The sequence below is a fragment of the Grampus griseus genome (genome assembly GCF_964374135.1).
Source record: "Grampus griseus genome assembly, chromosome: 2".
In the NCBI taxonomy this organism is placed as follows: domain Eukaryota; kingdom Metazoa; phylum Chordata; class Mammalia; order Artiodactyla; family Delphinidae; genus Grampus; species Grampus griseus.
Genome location: NC_139018.1, coordinates 57,863,368 through 57,881,026, shown reverse-complemented (window position 1 = coordinate 57,881,026; position 17,659 = coordinate 57,863,368).

The following is a 17,659-nucleotide window of genomic DNA, read 5'->3' as shown; positions in this document are numbered from 1 at the left end:
AGTTAATTTGTATTTTTTGAACATAAGTCCTTTATCATATATGTGTTTTACAGATATTTATTTCCAGTCTGTGGCTTGTCTTTTCGTTCTCTTGGTAGTGTCTCTTATAGAATAGAAGTTCTTAATTTTAATAAAGTTTAACTTATCAGTTTTTCTTTCAAAGATAGTAGATTTAATATCCAAAATATATGAAGAATGCATATAGCTCAATGGTAAACACACACACAATCCTATTAAAAATAGGCAGAGGATCTGAATAGACATTTTTCCAAAGACATACAAATGGTGAACAGGTACATGAAAAGATGCTGAATATCACTCATCCTTAGGGAAATGCAAATAAAACCCACAATGAGATAACACCTCACATCTGTTAGAATGACTATAATCAAAAAGACAAGAGACAAGTGTTGGAAACTGTATAGAGCTTTCTCAAAAAATTAAAAATTGAACTATCATATGATCCAGCAATTCCATTTCTGGGTATATATTCAAAAGAATTGAAATCATGATCTCAAAGAGGTATCTGCACTCTCATGTTCATTACAGCATTATTAAAATAGCCAAGTTATAGATATAACCCAAACGTTCATGGGTAGATGAATGGACAAAGAAGATGTGGTATATACATACAATGGAATATTATTTAGCCTTTTTAAAAAAGAAGGAAATTCTATCATATGTGACATCATGGATGGACCTGAAAGACATTATGCAAAGTGAAATGTCAGCCACAGAAGGATGCATAATTCCACTTAAATGAGGTATCTAAAATAGTCAAAATTAGAGAAGCAGAAAATAGAATAGTAGTCACCATGGTTTGGGGGAGGGGGAAATGGGGATTTGTTGTTCAATGAGTAAAAAGTTACTATTATACAAGATGAATCATTTCTAGAGATCTGCTGTATAACATAGTATCTGTAGTTAACAGTAAGGTATTTTACACTTAATTTATTAGGAGGGTAGATATCATATTAAATGTTCTTACCACAAGAAAACAAGCAAAACAAACAAAGGGCTCAAGGAAACTTTTGGATGTGATGGATATGTTTATTACTTGGATTGTGGTGATGTATCAAGGGTGTATGCATGTGTCCAAACACATCAATTTGTATAAATTAAATATGAGAAATTTAAAAATATTAATTATACCCCAATTAAGCTGTTTAAAAAAATACAAAGAAATTTTCAATCCTCTAACCACAAAAAGTCACAAACAAGTAAATTTAAGATGAGGAGATTATCCTATATTATCTGGATGCACCTAATATTACTATAATAATGGTTCTTGTAGGTAAAAGAGGGAGACTGAAGTGTTAGTATCAGAGTGATGCAATATGTAAATAACTTGACAAAAAATTGCTGGCTTTGAAAAAGGAAGGAGTCACGATCCAAGGATGTAAGCATTCTCTAGAAGCTGGAAAAGACAAAGAAATGAATTCTTCCCTAGAGCCTTCAGAAGAAGCATGGCCCTGCAGACACGTTGATCTTAGCCCAGCAAGACCCATTTAAGACTACTAAACTCTAGAACTCTAAGACAATAGAAATACATTGTGTTAAGTCCCCCAGATTTTGGTAATTTGTTATAGAGGCAAGAGAAATCTAGTGCAGGTAGTGCGAGTCATCCAAATTTATTCCTCTTCAGTATTGTGCTGGCTATTCTAGGTATTTTCTTTTAACATATAAATGTTAAAACAATTTGTTGATATCTATAATATAGATTGCTTGGATTTTGTATGGATCGAATCAATAGATCATGTTGAGAAGAGTTACCTGTTAACTATATTGAATCTTTTAATCCACACACATGAAATATCTCTCAATTTATTGAGATCCTCTTTAATTTCTTTCATCAATGTTTTCTAGTTTTCAGCATATTGATCCTGTTTATACTTTATTAGATGTATACCTGTTTCATTTTCTTCTTGCCATTTTGTTTTGTATTCAATTTTTAATTATTCACTGCTACTAGTTTATAACAAAGCAATTGACTTTTATATAATAACCTTGCCTCCTGCAAAATTTGCTAAAGTCATTTATTCATTCTAGAATGTTTTTGTTGATTGTTTTGGAGTTTCTACATAAATAATTGTCATCTGTGAAAAAACACAGCTGTATTTCTTCCTTTCCAATCTTTGTTATTTCATTTTCTTGCGTTATTGCACTAGTTAGCACTTCATGTACAATGTTCAACAGGAGTGGTAAGTGAGGACATCAACCTTTTTCCTAGTCTTAGGAGGAAAGTGTTTACTCACCATTAAGTATGATATTATTTGTAGGTGTTCTCTATCAACTTGTTTCCATCTATTCCTAGTTTTCTAAGAGTTAATATCATGAATAAGTGTTGGGTCTTTTAATATTTTTCTGCATGAATTGCTATGATCTATGGTTTTTCTTTTTCAGCCTGCTGATGTGGTGGTTTACAATGATTGATTTTCTACTATTAAACCAACCTTACATCACTGGAGTAAATTCCACTTGGTCATGAGTATAATTCTTTTTTATAAATAGTTCTATTCTAGTTACTAATTATTGTTGAGGATTTTTGTCTCTATGTTCGTGAGAGATATTGTCTGTAGCTTTCAAGTAATGACTTTATTTGATTTTGGTAATAATAATGACTTCACAGAATGAGTTAGGAAACGTTATCTCTGTTTCTATTTTTTGGAAGAGATTTAGAAAATTGGTATAATTTCTTCAATTGTTTGGTAGAATTCACTAGTGGAATTACATGGGCCTAGTGCATATATTTTGGAAAGTTAATAATTATTTATTCAATTTCTTTAATAGATATGGGCCTATTCAGATGATCTGTATTTTCTTATATGAGTTTTGCTAGTTCGTTTCTTTTAAGAAATTAGTGCATTTAAAGCAGTGTTGGTGGTTTAGTGGTAAGCATAGCTGCCTTCCAAGAAATTAGTTCATTTAACCTAAGTTATCAAATTTATGAGAATAAAGTTGTTCATGTATTATTTTGTAGTCTTTAATGTACATGGGATGAATAGTAACAAAGCTCCTTTCATTACTAATTTTGGTAATGTGTGTCTTCTCTCTTCTTTCCATGGCTTGATATAGCTCATTTGTTTTTAGAACTGAATAGTAGTTCATTGTTTGGATGTACTACAGATTATCAATTCATCTACTGAAGGACATCTTGGTTGCTTCCAATTTTTGGCAATTATGAATAAATATCCATATTCAGGTTTTTCTGTGGATATAATTTTTAACTCCTTTGGGTAAATACTGAGGAGTACAATTGCTGGATAATATGGTAACAGTATGTCTAGTTTTGTAAGAAATTGCCAAACGGACTTCCAAAGTGGCTGTACCATTTTGCATTTTGCAATGAATAAGAGTTCTTGTTGCTCTGTTTCCTTTTAAAATTTTTATTGATTTCTACCCTAATTTTTAAAATTTTTTTCTGCTTGCTTTATGCTTAAATCTCTTTTTTTCTCTAGTTTCCTAAACAGGAAACTTAAGTCATTGTGTTCAGATCTTTCTTTTTTACTAAATTACACTTAGTACTATATATTTCCCCCTAAGGAATCCTTTTACAAGATGTATTTTTATTTTTGTTTGGTTCATAATGTATCTTCTCTTGAGACTTTCTGACTCATGTATTATTTAGAAATGTGCTTTTTAAAATTTTAATACTTGGGGAATTTCTGGATATCTTTCTGTTGTTGATAATCTATTTTCATCAACAGAAATCATAGTTTCATTATGGTCTCAAAACATACTTTGTATAATTTCTATTTTTTTTAATTTGTTAAGGTACATGTTATTATTAAGTATGTGGTCTATCTTGGTGAATATTCCACATGAGTTTGAGAAGAATGTGTAATCTGCTCTTGTTGGATGGAGTATTCCATAAATGTCAGTTAGATCAAGTTGACAGATAATACTAATTAGGTCAGTTATATCCTTAACTGATTTTCCGCTTGCTTGGTCTAATAACTTTGGAAAGAGATTTGTTGAAGTATCCAACTATAATAGTTGCTTTGCCTATTTCTCCTTTCAGTTTTATCAGTTTTTACTTCATATATTTTGACACTCTTGTTAGGAACATATACTTTTAGGATTGTTTTGTCTTCTTGGAGAACTGACCCATTTTTTATTGCATAATACCTCCATTTATTCCTGATAAAGTTCCTTATTCTCAATTCTGCTTTGTCTGAAATTAATATTGCTACTTCAGGTTTCTATTGTTTAGTTTTAGCATGGTGTATATCTTTTTCTATCATTTTAGTTTTAATTTATCACAGGCTTTATATTGAAAGTAGGTTGGGGTTTTTTTGTTGTTGATTTTTTGTTTTGTTTTGTTTTTTTGTATACAACATGTAGTTGGGTCTTGTTTTATTACAGACTCTGACAATCTCTGTTGTTTAATTGGCATATTTAGACCCTTCACATTTTAAGTGTTTATTGACAGAGTCAGATTAACATCTATCATGTTTTTAACTGTTTTCTATTTATTACATTTCCTCTTTGTTTCATCTCTCTACCCTCTCTTTTTTTGCCTTCTCTGATTCTAACTGAATATTTTATATAATTCCATTTATCTTATCTCTTATCAAATATACTTTAAAAGAAACTTTTAGTTTTTTCACTAAATTTTTCATTATAATGTATCTACTAGTCTAACTAAGCCTACCTTCAGATAATGCTAGAGTCCATTGTTTGTGGTGCAGGCACCTTATAACAGAATATTCCTAATTTTTCCCTCCCATCCTTCTTGACATTGCTGTACTTATCCATATGCTGTACTCATTGATAACAATGTAACAATTAATAACAATTAATAACAATGTAATACATTGTTATTATTATTACTTTGAATAAAAATATCTATTATTATTTTTAAAGGAATTAAAGTTTATTTTAACAAAAGCTCCATAAGCAAATCTGTGTCAACAAAAGGCAGAGATTTGTACTGATTACAGTATAGACACTGTTATAGTATATCTGGTCCTTGACCACTTTGCAACTTAATTAATTTAAGAATGAGAAAAATAAAAGATTTCATTTTACCTTCATATATTCCTTTTTTGATTTTCTTCCTTTCTTTGTGCAGAACCAAGTTTGTGACCTATATCATTTCTTTCTCCCTGAAGAATTTTTCTTTAACATTTCTTGCAGGACTGGTCTGATGTCACAGTTTTTATTTATCTTAGCCTTTTTCTCCTTCACTTGAAGGATTATTTCACTGGATATATAATTCTGTGTTGTTGGGGGGGGGGGTTCCTTTAACACTTTAAATATTTCACTTTACTCTCTTATTGTTTGCATCACTTTTGATTGTAAGTCTTCTGTAATTCTTATCCTCTTTTCTATATAGAGAAGATATTTTATTTTGCTGGCTTTTTTTAAGATTTTCCATTTGTCTATGTTTTTCTGCAGTATGAATACAATATGTGTGTACAGATTTTTCAGTATTTATCCTGGTAGGTGTTCATTTTTGGCTATTATTATTTCAAATGTTTTTTCTACTTCATTGCCTCTTTCTTCTTCCAACTACACATATGTTACATCCTTTGAAATGGCATGTGGTTGAATATTGTGTTATGATTTAAAAATTTTTTTTTCTCACTGCATGTCAGTGTGGGAAGTTTCTATTGACGCACCATCAACCTCACTGTTTTCTTTCCTTAGCCTTGAACAGCCTGAAGAATCCACATCAAAGGTATTTTTCTTTTGTTATGTTTTTAAAATCTAGAGTTTCCTTTTGATAATTTCTTAGTTTACATCTTTCTGCTTACATGAACCATGATTTCTTTCATACTGTCTACTTTTTCCATTACAGCCCTTAACATATTAATTGTGATTATTTTAAGTTCCCTGTCTGATAATTACAATATCTGTGTCATATCTTAGTTAATTTTGATGCTTCCAGTGTCTCTTCGGACTGTATTTTCCTTGCATTTCTTTCAAAGCCTTTCTTTGGCATGCTTTGTAATTGTTTTTTTGTTGATGAAATAAAGATGTATTTAGTAATAGAAATTGAAGTAAAAAAGACCATTAATATAAGCATTTATATTGACCTGACTAGGAGTTGTGCTGTGTTTAATGTTTAATATAGCTAGCTCTAGGGGCCAGCATCTTTCAATTATTGTAGTGCTCTTGTTCGTGTCCCTTCCTGACTTTGTGCTTCCCTGTATACTCCTCAGGGAAGGTCTATGTCTTGCAGTTCTTTCATCCATAATCCACTCTTACACTGGTGTCCTGTTGATGTGGTATTACAATGTGGGACAGGCAAAGCTTTCTACATAAACTTATGGTTAAATCTCAGTATTTTATTGGGCCTATGTGTCTTGGCTTTGACCTTAGCTGGTATTTTTGTGATGATATAGGTTCATTTTCCCTTAGGTGAGGCATAAGAAGCCTAGAGGAGGCTGAAGTGGGTGGGAATTCCTGTCCCCTCTCCCAACTGAGATAGGGCTCTGATAAAGTCTTTTCCCCTGGAAAGTAGAACACTTCGGGTGTATTTCACCATGATTACACTTTCCTTTCCCCTGCCAGAACCAAGAAGATACCTTTGTCAGATCCTTACCATAAAAACATTGTAGGATTTCTAATGAAAAGGCCATGAAAATGTGAGAGACCCTGTAAGACTGTAGTCCGCAGGCGTTTCTAACTATCATGCTAGTCCACACTCAGCCTCCAGCGATATATCAAGATTACCATTTAAGTGTTCCTGTCTGTTTTATTTTTTTCCCAAGTGTATATTGACTGTGATTCTCCATATCCACCTGTCTGTCCAGATTCAAGATGGCAGTTTGTCCTGAAACCTCATATCTCTGTTGCATCCAAGAAAAGTTGTTGATTTTCAGTTCGTACAGGTTTTTCTTGTTGTAAGGATTAGGGTAATGACATGTAGGACCTGAAACTGTAAGTTTCATTCCTTTTTCAGTTACACAAATAGCTTCCATCTTCACATTGCTGTTGAAAACTTTGTTCTTACTTTGATAAACTTCACCTTCAGAAGGCTATTTTTTTTAATAAAAGAGAAACCCTATATTTCCTATTACAGTTTAGAAAAATTCTAGAAAAACACCATCAATTTAAGATCATATTGTAGACTTCAGTTTACCTGATGTGGCTAAACATTTATATTGCCTTTTATGCCAGTAGACAGAGCATTTGTTTTATAAAGGAATACATAATTTTCCCACAAGGGAAAGCAAATTTCATGCTAAACTCTATCTCTTAGATTTCTTCCCTTACATGGCAGAATTGTGGGTGATGATACATTCTGCTCTGCTCTCATCAAAGACTTCTTACCTCAACCATGGATATTCTTTGAATCAGACCATCCCACCAACACACCATGTAGCCAACATCCAACAATCTGACCATTGTTTTCTCTGGCTATTTCAAAAATAAACTAGGCTAAGGCAATATTTTGTTAGAAATGTTGTTCTAGGGCACTAGAATCATGAAATGCAGTTATAGTTATCACCATTTGGGCATGATTATATTTTACCACCTTCAGGCCCAGTTCAGTGTGAAAAATAAAAAATAGAAACCACATTTATTCTGTGTTTCAGTCTTCCCAATTGCCTTTCTTTTTCCTGACTCGAAACAGGATTGGTTTCTTCAGCTGCTATCTTCTTTTTATTCTTGCGTGACTATTGTGATTCTCCCTGAGAGATGAGCCTCCTCACATTACTTTCATAAAAGTGAAACACCACTGCTACTTGAAGGGCAAGACTTCTCCACGTGAAGCCTTCCCAGGCTTTGTGCGGAGATGTGGGCTGAGAGCTTCCAGAAGGAGGCGTGATTATGTTGCAGAAAACAGCACGTGGTTTTACCACATTTCCACTGTGCTCACTTTTGGCTTCTCCAAATGTTAATCTTAGCTGTTTACCACTGAGCCTGGGACAAACAGCTCCTATATGGGATGCTTAAGAACAGGTCAGTGGAAGAGGTCAGTCCCCCACTTGAGTCTCTTTTCCTATCCACACTCAGGAGCAGAAGCAATTTTTGAGGAGTTAAACTGTTTGGTGCAGACCATCAGGACAATCCATATCTTATTCCACTATAATGTTTCCTTGATTTTAGTCTCAGACATTGTTATTGTTGTTGTTCTTCCCAGACATTGTTTACTACTAGGATAAGAAGTCAAAAACCTTCGCTATATCTGATACTGAGCCACTCCAAGGTTGCGGCATGCCGTCTTGAGAACAGCTCCTATCTTTAGAAGTATTCAGCAGTTCCTTCTCCTCCAAGTGTCTCCAACCATTCAATATGTCTTGTTTTTTCCATGGAAGTGTTTCTTTGTAAGATAAAAGGAAAAGTCTAGATGATACCTGAGTTCCCTTTGAGTTCTTACATTTTTTAATGAATACAAATGTCTTCACAAGGATGTAGTTATAGAGAATCTGCTCATTATCTCTCATTTTATGTAATTTTCTTATAACTTACATTTTACATATATTTTCCAAGTAATTAGTGTCATAGATAGAATACAACCATTTTTTGTTAACTCCTGGGATACAACGAACTGAAATTCTGACCATTCTTCTAAATAGGAATTCAGTGGCACAACTAACAATGACATACTGTCACATGAAAAATAAAAGGCACACAATGATATTTGACTTTTTTTTCAGTCTTTGGATGTTTAACTCTCACCCAGGCTTGGAAGGGTGGGGTAACTTCTTAGGTATCTCTCAAGTTCAATCTCCAGTATCTCCGAAGACTGCAAAACTCTAACCATGACTTTATTCATTTATTCTTTATTGTTTCTTTGATCCATCTGTTCAGAAAGTAATTGCTTAGGCACTGAGGGAAAGACACAGAGGGGATCAACAAGTAAACATTCATAATTAATTGTGTTCTGTGCTCTGTTAGGACCAAGCAAGGAGGGCTAAGGGAGTGCACAAGAAGGGCACTTGAATCTCCTTTGGGAGGTGTGGGCAATCAGGAAAGGCTTCTAGAGGTAAGAGGATAAGGGGGGGGGGCAGACAAACAAACAACAGTAAAAAAGATATTCCAGTAAAAAGAAGCAGCATGTACCAAGGCCAGAGGAGAAATAGAGTAAAATCATGGGAAACAAACCTATGTTCAGAAAACTTGAAACATAGGATAGAAAAGACTTGATGTACCATGACAGGTGTGGGCAGGGAGCTTAGAGGAGCAAGTGTAAGTGAGAGCAATAATGAAAGCCTTCTCCTTCCTTTTTTTCTCCTGCTCATTTCACCAGGTCAGAAATACAGTCTCTGTCCCACAGTCTTCTTGCTCTAATCTTATTCTCTGGTTTATTCCTCTAGACTCGTCTTGTTAAAACATTTTATATTTTTATTTCAAAACCTTTTAATGTTACATTCAAAAATTTTTTAATCTGGTAAATCTTCAAAAAACTAAAATAAATGAAACTATTGATCTAAAAGAAACAAGTAAAGCTGGAGGTTGTCTTCTATGATGGAAACAACCAGGTGAGACATGAAGCCAAAAAGGTTGTAGAAAAGACAGTTACAAGTTTTTATTTGTTTGTTTAATGTAGGCCAGTGTAATATAAAACTGTGTGATCTTTCCATAATTTTCATTCTTTCTTTTCTACTCTTAAGCTGGCAAAGGCATGGGAGGGCAAGAGAAATCTGGAAACTTAGATTTTTAAGTCCTGATAAGTCCTATTAAAATGAAGATGATAGTAATTAAAATTTATAACATAAAAAAACCTAAGCATAATGCTGGCATTTAGCAAAACTATTCAGATGTCTCAAATATGATAAACCTATTACGTATGATTAGAAATAGAGTAAAAACACGTGGGCGTATCCTGAAGCAGAATTTATTATCCTTGGCACTATTAAAATTTGGGCCAGATAATTCTTTGTTGTGGTAGTTGTCCTGTGCAATGTAGAATGTTTAGCAGCATCATTGGCCTCTACACACTAAATGCCAGAATCAACCCACTGCACAAGCCATGGTATATAAAAACATCCCCAGACATTGCCAGAAGTTTTCTGGGGGACAAAATCACCCCTAGCTGAGGCTGCAAAGATAGATTGAGGGCATGTTTTGAAAGATCTTCCATGCTGTGTTCAGAAATTGGGGACATTTTTCCATCAAGTGCTAAAGGACTAATTAATATGTTAGAGTACATTGGCACAATATTTGTGTTATGAATGTAATTTTTGAGCTTTATTTTTAAATAGTTTAAAATAATATTATAAAACAATAGTCTACTATCCATTACTTAGATAACAACACTAGGAAGAGGTCTAAGTTCTGCATCTTCAAAGCCCTATCTCAGATTAGTGATGGTTTATCAAATTACAGATCACATATCTCCAATGAGATGGGTAAATTCAGGAAGATTAGCCTCACAAGCAATCTTCTCTGTTTTGCTAATGAATAGATGACTACTTTAAACAACAAAGTCTGAAAATTATTTAAGAGATTTTTATGACATGTTGTAACAAGTAAACCAAAATATAAATATACACTGAAATAAAGACTTTGATTGCATTAGACTACATTAGGAACATTTTGAGGTGATGAATGCAGCCAACAACTAGATTAAGGTTGGCCCGTGTCCATGAATAGAGTTGAGAGCCACTTGGATCCTCCCAGAAAGGACTCCAGTTCTTAATTAGCATAGACAATATTTTGGCTGTGTGCACAGTGTTCGAATTTTGATAATATTTTGATAATCAAATAATCAGAAAGATTATATTCAGCACTATTCTGCTGTTTTTAAAAAGCCAAGTAAAACATGTTTGTTAATGAAGAATTATTGTTCACAAGTGATTCCAAATAAGCCCCACAGTATTTTGTTGTCTTAATATTGGTGAAAATGGTACATAAACAAAATAACATATATTTAAATGAAAGAAGTTGTAATAAATATAACCTTATACCTGTGTTATTTATAACCCTGGTTTAAAATATAGCTTATATTTATTCTTCCTTTCTCTATTCTATTGTATTTTAGTGCCATAAAATTTTTGATATATTCTAATAGGTAGAAATATGAAATAATTGACTAAACAATGAAATGTAAAGCATGTCAGTTAGTGATAAATGGTATGAAGAAAAACAAAGAAGGGTTAGGATTGTAGGGTATACTTCTATGGGATGGAAAGGAAGAAGTGAGATGAATGTAGTCTTTACTACAGCAGAGACCAGAGGAGAGAAAGTAGCCATCCATGTAGACAGATGGTGAAGAGTATTCCGGACAGAACTAACAAATGCAAAGCTCCTGGTAATGTGTATATTAGCTCTGAGGGGCAAGGAAGCCCCCAGAAGTTGTTTACTGCTTTGTCCATAGTATCTCAAAAGTGCTTACCTCATTGTAGGAACTCAATAAATAACATGCTGAATCAGTCCAGCATTCTAGAGTTGAAGGAGTGAGGGGAAGAGTATAGGAGATTGAGTACAGAAGTTCCAGAAGGCACTTGTAGGCTAGTCTAGCAAAACCTATGGCTTAGTCTGAGAGAAATGGGAAGTCATTAGGGGATTTGGAAAATACAGGTGATATCAATGGACATATGCTTCAATAGGACCTCTGGTGTTGTGCTTTTAGAAACTTAAGAAGAAAAGTGAAGAAGCAAGGAGAGAAATGATAGCATTTTGGACCAAGATAGTCACAGTGGATGTTGTAGAAATGGTCAGATTCTATATATGGTTTGAAGATGTAAATTGTAGCATTTGTTATCAGATTTATGAGTGTGATTTTTAAAAAAAGAGTCAAATAGGACCCTAAGATTGTAAGTTATATCTGTAAGAATGTTATAAGGCATCTGTAAGAGTTATATTTACTGAGATACAGAAGACTGTGGGAAGAACACAAGGGGAAAAGTTGTGGAACAAGGAGTTTGGGAATACACTGAGTTTGAAATGTGCATTAGACAACTCTGTGAAGTTGAATGGACAACTAGAAGTACAATGCTGAAGTTCAGGCTACAGTTCTAGACTTGGGAGTTCTTAACATACATGGTATTTAAAGCCATATGATGAGATCATCAAGAGAGTGAGGGTGTGAAGGAAATATCCACGACTGAACTCTGGGGCACAGCAATATTCAAAAGATAGGGAGATGAGAAGGAACCCATAGATGAGATTAAGAAGGAATGTCAAGCGAAGTAGGAAGAAAATAGAAAAGAATCTCGGCAGGATCATGTATTAAGGAGAAAGTGATGAAGTCAAGACATCCATAAGATGAGAACCGGTATATCAAATGAGTTGAAAGCTGAAAATTAATATGACAGTCTTTGGTGATATGGACAAAATCTGCACAAGAGAAGTGGAAACAAAAGTCTAATTAGGAAGTTTTAATTTAGAAAGGAATTATAAATAGCAAATGTCGACAAGTCTTTGGATAAATTTTTCTTAAAAGTTAACAGAGAGATTGAGTGGTATCCGTAGGGATATGTGTGCTCAAGGTTTTTGTTTGTTTTAAAAAGGATAGTATTACATGATATTTGCATGATCACAAGAATGACTCAACAGAGTGGAAAAGTTGACAATGCAGGAGAGGGAGCACTTTGATACAATGATGTACTTTGATACAGTGTTGTACTTAAATGGATGAGAGCCAGTATGATGAAATGAGTGGTTGTTCATACATATGAATCAGCAATTCATCCATAATTCCAGAAAAGAAGGCAAAAGAGAATATGGGTAGATTGGTAATATGTAGAAATCATTCCCTTTCTTTCATTTTTCTCACTGAAGCAGAAAGGAAGATCACCTACAGGGGGTGAAGGAGGAGGAAAGAGGTGCTAGAAAATTAAATAGAGGAGAAAAGAGGCAACCATGGTTGTCTAAGATTGGGAGCATGAACTAGGAAATGTATATATTAGATTTACTAGGTAGTACTAGAGGCTCATGTAGGCTTGTGGTCATTAAGTTAAAGTGAGGTCAGTGAACATAGTTATGTCCTTTTCCCCAAACATGTTCAGTCACCTGCTATGGACATGGAGAAGGTGTAGAGCTGCGTATAACTAGGATTGGGTGTGAGATTAGTCACAAGTAAATAATATATGCCATATGACATACATTCACATATAAATAACTTCACGCTAAAAAAAAAAAAAATTCCTGACCATATGAACATATACATAAAAAACATGATCCTATTTTTGTCTACTAGTCTTAAACTTAGAAACAACAAATGAACTACTCTTGTTTTGGCTGTATAATCTTCAAGTAATCTTATTTAAAATAACAACAACAAAAAATAACATATACTTTATTTCCTTGTAGACACTGATATTTAAATTAATGTACTTTTAGCACAGGTCAAATATCAATCTCTCTGCCTCTCTCTCCTCCTTCTTCTTCACCACTAAACCCCACAAAAGCACTTTAATGTGTTTTTATGTGTTAGGGAAATAAATGGTGCCTAGACCTGGTCAGGCATCAATATAACTTCAGCTCGAAAGTCACCCTCGTATCTTCATATCTGAGAACTACAGCTCCTTCTAGTGGAAGTGAGTGCTTTCTTTCACCCAGAGAGCGATGAAAAATGTACCGTTATCTTTCACCGGGGGCATGGTCATTGTTCATACAGCATTTAAAACAATGCTTTTCCTATCTCCTAATAGGTATTTTGGCAAAATAGACTGAAGGCTTCATTAAAAATATAAGACTAATCCTGGAAAACAAAACAAAAAACAAACAAAAAATTTAAAATGGCCTTTTTTCACAGTAGGTTCTCATTGACTGGTAAAAAAGCAATTTCATGAAACTTGTGACTGATTCCTTTATAATAATGTGAGCGTGGCTGGAACCTGGCAGTAATTCTCCTCATTTGGAGCAATAATGTCTTAGAAATAAAAACAGAATTTGCTCTTAGAAATATATTTTTTGAAAGGACTCTTTTAATAGGAAGTTTTAAAAATATATTAGAGGCAATTGAATATTTGTGTGGTAGAAGACTTCATTATTATTCTCATCACAATCATTAATATAACAATAAAGAAAGCAGTCAGCCATGAGCTGTATGATATTTAAAGTGATTTACATAGTTCAAGTTCATGCTTTTCAGTACCAAACATTTTTGAGGGTCTACCTTCTTTCACAAACCATTCTGACAAATTTCAGAGGAAGAATTATTTTAAGAAAAATGAATTGAATGACTTGCATATCTACAACCTGTATTCAAAAATGGACTTCCAAGTTTTACTAGACAGTCAGGAGAGCTGAGTTATCCTTTGAGCTTACCGTTAACTGACAGTTCAAAACAGGAACAAGATAATGTGTCGGTGTCTCTTTCTACCTCTGTACTTCATCTGTAAAATGAGAGATGGAGTCCAATGGATTTGTAGAGGGAGGAAAAGGAAATTAAATATATAAGTTCTTTCCCCCTGTTTTTAATTATTAAAAAATATGAACTTGTGTCCTTTTGTGTATTCTTTTCTGAATATTCAGCTCTTGCATGATGTTATTGGTAATCCAAGGGTATACCTCTCTGACTCTCAGTTACCGCATCTGTAAATGAGAATAATAAACCCAGACTGCTGATCTCAATGGATTGCTGCCAGACACCAATAAAACTACCTATAAAACTATCTTTTAAATGCTTAAGGACCATTTAAATATAAAGTATCAATATTCATCTTTAGGTCCTCTTAATTAGACATTCTATTTAGAGCAAACTGGATATATAATATTTTGGCAGAAATATTTGAAGAATATCTTTTACAAATGATCAGAAAATTATTCCTTAAAGGAAAATTGTACTATACTCACATTCTCTTGCTATTTCTGTTAATAAGAAATTATAAACCTCTAGGAGAAAATTCATGTAAATTTGATTCCAATGGGAAATAATTTCTGGGAAAAAACTGTTAAAAATAAACAACAAAAAATTTAGAAAGCTTAAAATGAAATTAGCTTTTGAATGTCTTTTCTGATTGTTTGATTTTGTGGTTTTTATTTTTTTCTTTATTTCCCCTTTATTTTTTAACTACGGGGGACAAGAACAATTTGTTAGTTCATCCAGGCTTTTGCCAAATAGCTTGCATTATCTTTGTCAGCCTTTGTTGTTACTTATCTATCCTCTGCCTTATGTTATTTTTAAAGAATTTTGTCTTACCTTTTCTACTCTGTGTTGTTATTATATTATTTTATCACTATTAGAAGGTGAACTGAGTAAATATATATATTGTCCTATGCAAAGTATATCAGAATGAAATACACATGGTGGTTATGGTCAGGAATCCAGGGTAGAAAAATGAGCTAAATGAAATTTATCAACTGGTTTACTGATGGATTGCCAAGTGAAAGGAAAGAATCACAAGGATGAGTTCTCAAGTGGATAAACCACCAGGTGGAGTTTGGAAGACTGGACAAACAGCCAGATGACCCAGAGGGTCAGATATGTGGTATGACCCCAGTAATAAGGGTAATGATTTTATTAGGGGTTATTGTGTTATGTCATAGTGTGATATTATGTGATAAATTACAGACAGGAGATAAAGAACATATCCATAACCTTAAAAAGGAGACAGATTTTTTTCGGAGTATAAGTAGAAACAATCTGCTTGTCTTGCACAATAGAGTGCTTTCTGAAAAAAATATTTTTATAGAATACAGTGACACCAATTCCATGCATCATCTAGTAGTTAGGGAAAATAACACCATTCTGTTTTCGAATTCAGTCATTATAACATTACAAAAGCTAATTAATAATAATATCTAACAACTATTGAGTACTTACAATATGACAGGTAATGATCTGGCACTTTTAATCCATACAACAACCTATGAGAGTTAATACTTTTCCCTATTTTATAAATGAGGAAACTCTAGCATGAAATAGTTATGTAAATTAAGCAAGGCCACTTAGCTAGGGAGTTTTGGAGTGGGCTTTCACACCTACATGGTGTGGGTGATTCTAGAACCCACACACTTACAGGAAAAAAGAATAGTGAACCTGGGAATCATCAGCCATTCATCAGGTCTTACTGAAATCCATATGTGCCTCCACCATGTAAAGAGGATGATGAGAGATAAGAAATCAAAAGTTTTCCCAAGAAGCTTATGATCTAGTTGAGAAGTCATGAAAGAAAAAAATGGGGAGTCACAATTTTAACTGTCCATAATTTAAACTAGAGCTTGGTTTATATAAACTAGAATAGTTTTTTTGTTTTTTGTTTTTCAGAAGGCCTGATGGAGGACACAGACCTTTTAAAAGGAATTAAGATGTTTATGGGTAGAAGGGAGAGAGGACAATACTTCTAGTGATAGCATTACATTTTACCTACCTGTTATGACTGTTAAGAAAACCGCCACTCTTTTCTAGGAAACAGTTTACTTCAAAGAATCACCTTCCCCATACAACTTGGATAATACTCACGCATGCTCTCCTGTTCACCTATGGCAAAGCCAGACACAGACCCTCTGAATTATTCTTTCATAAATGATCAGCTGAGTTGTTTGCTTCATTGACCAATCTGGACAAAATGTCCACAAACTTGACTTGTCCAAACTTACGTTCCTCTCCTTCCTCAAGATTCCAGAACATTGATCCCCCTTCAGCATGAACTAGCATACAACCCCTCTGTAAGGGACTCTCCTAAGAATCAGCTAACTCAAGGGAAGATATTCTTTAACAAACTATGTGATCATGCCACTCACGCATTCCACTATTCAGGGTCTTGCAAATTTTCTTTACCCCTCCCTATAAAAGAAAAGCCTTTCTCTGCCCAAACACTGCACATCTCATGGTTAGAGTGTTCTATTGCAATAGTTCCCCTCACCCTATTGCAATCATCCCTTTCCCACTCTTGCATTAGTCTCCAAATAAAGTCTCCTTACTTAAGTCCCAATTTGTTATTTGACACTAGGTAAAGAACGATATAAGGGGGAAAAAGAACTCACAGAGGAAAAAACCAAAAATTTTATTATGTATAGAACAGTGAGGGACTAGCCTAAAAAGAGCAAAAAAAAAAGATATAATTTTCAGAGTACAGGGAAAATATTGTGTGAGCAACCCAGAGTAACATAAGACTTTGATTTGTTGTTTACCTGAAAAATCATAACCAAAGCTGTAATAAAGACATTGCCATCTAAAATGAATTGAGTGCTTATATCATACCAAGTGCTTTACAGAGTTAGCTTCTTTAAGGCTCATGCGGACCCTATGAATTAGAAATTGCTTGTAAGCACTGAATTGTGTCCCCCAAAATTCATATGTTGAAGCCCTAACCCTCAGTGTGACAGTATTTGGAGATAGGCCTTATACGGATGTAAGAAATGCTAAGGGAGGTCATAAGGGTGAAGTCTTATTCTGATAGGACTGGTGTCCTTATAAGAAGAGAATGAGAGACCAGAGATCTCTCTCTCTCTCTCTCTCTCTCTCTCTCTGAGTATGCACAGCAGAAAGGCCATGTGAGGGGACAGCAAGAAGTTGGCCATCTGCAAGTCAAGAAGAGAGGTCTTACCATTAACCAACCCTGAGAGCAACTTGATCTTGGACTTCCAAGCCTAGCAATGTGTGGAGCTGCACCAGTTTTAGTGAGGTCTCAATGGAGGGCTTCAAGTATAAACTGGTCAATAATTTGGCAGGAAGTTTCAAGTCTTAGAAAGCAGGATAAATAAGGTAAACTTAGAGACTTTCACCTCCATATTCTTTCCTTCTCTAATCTGGGTTAAGGTGACCAGACAACAGACAGGGTGATGACAGTGGACACACAGAGGCAGGCAG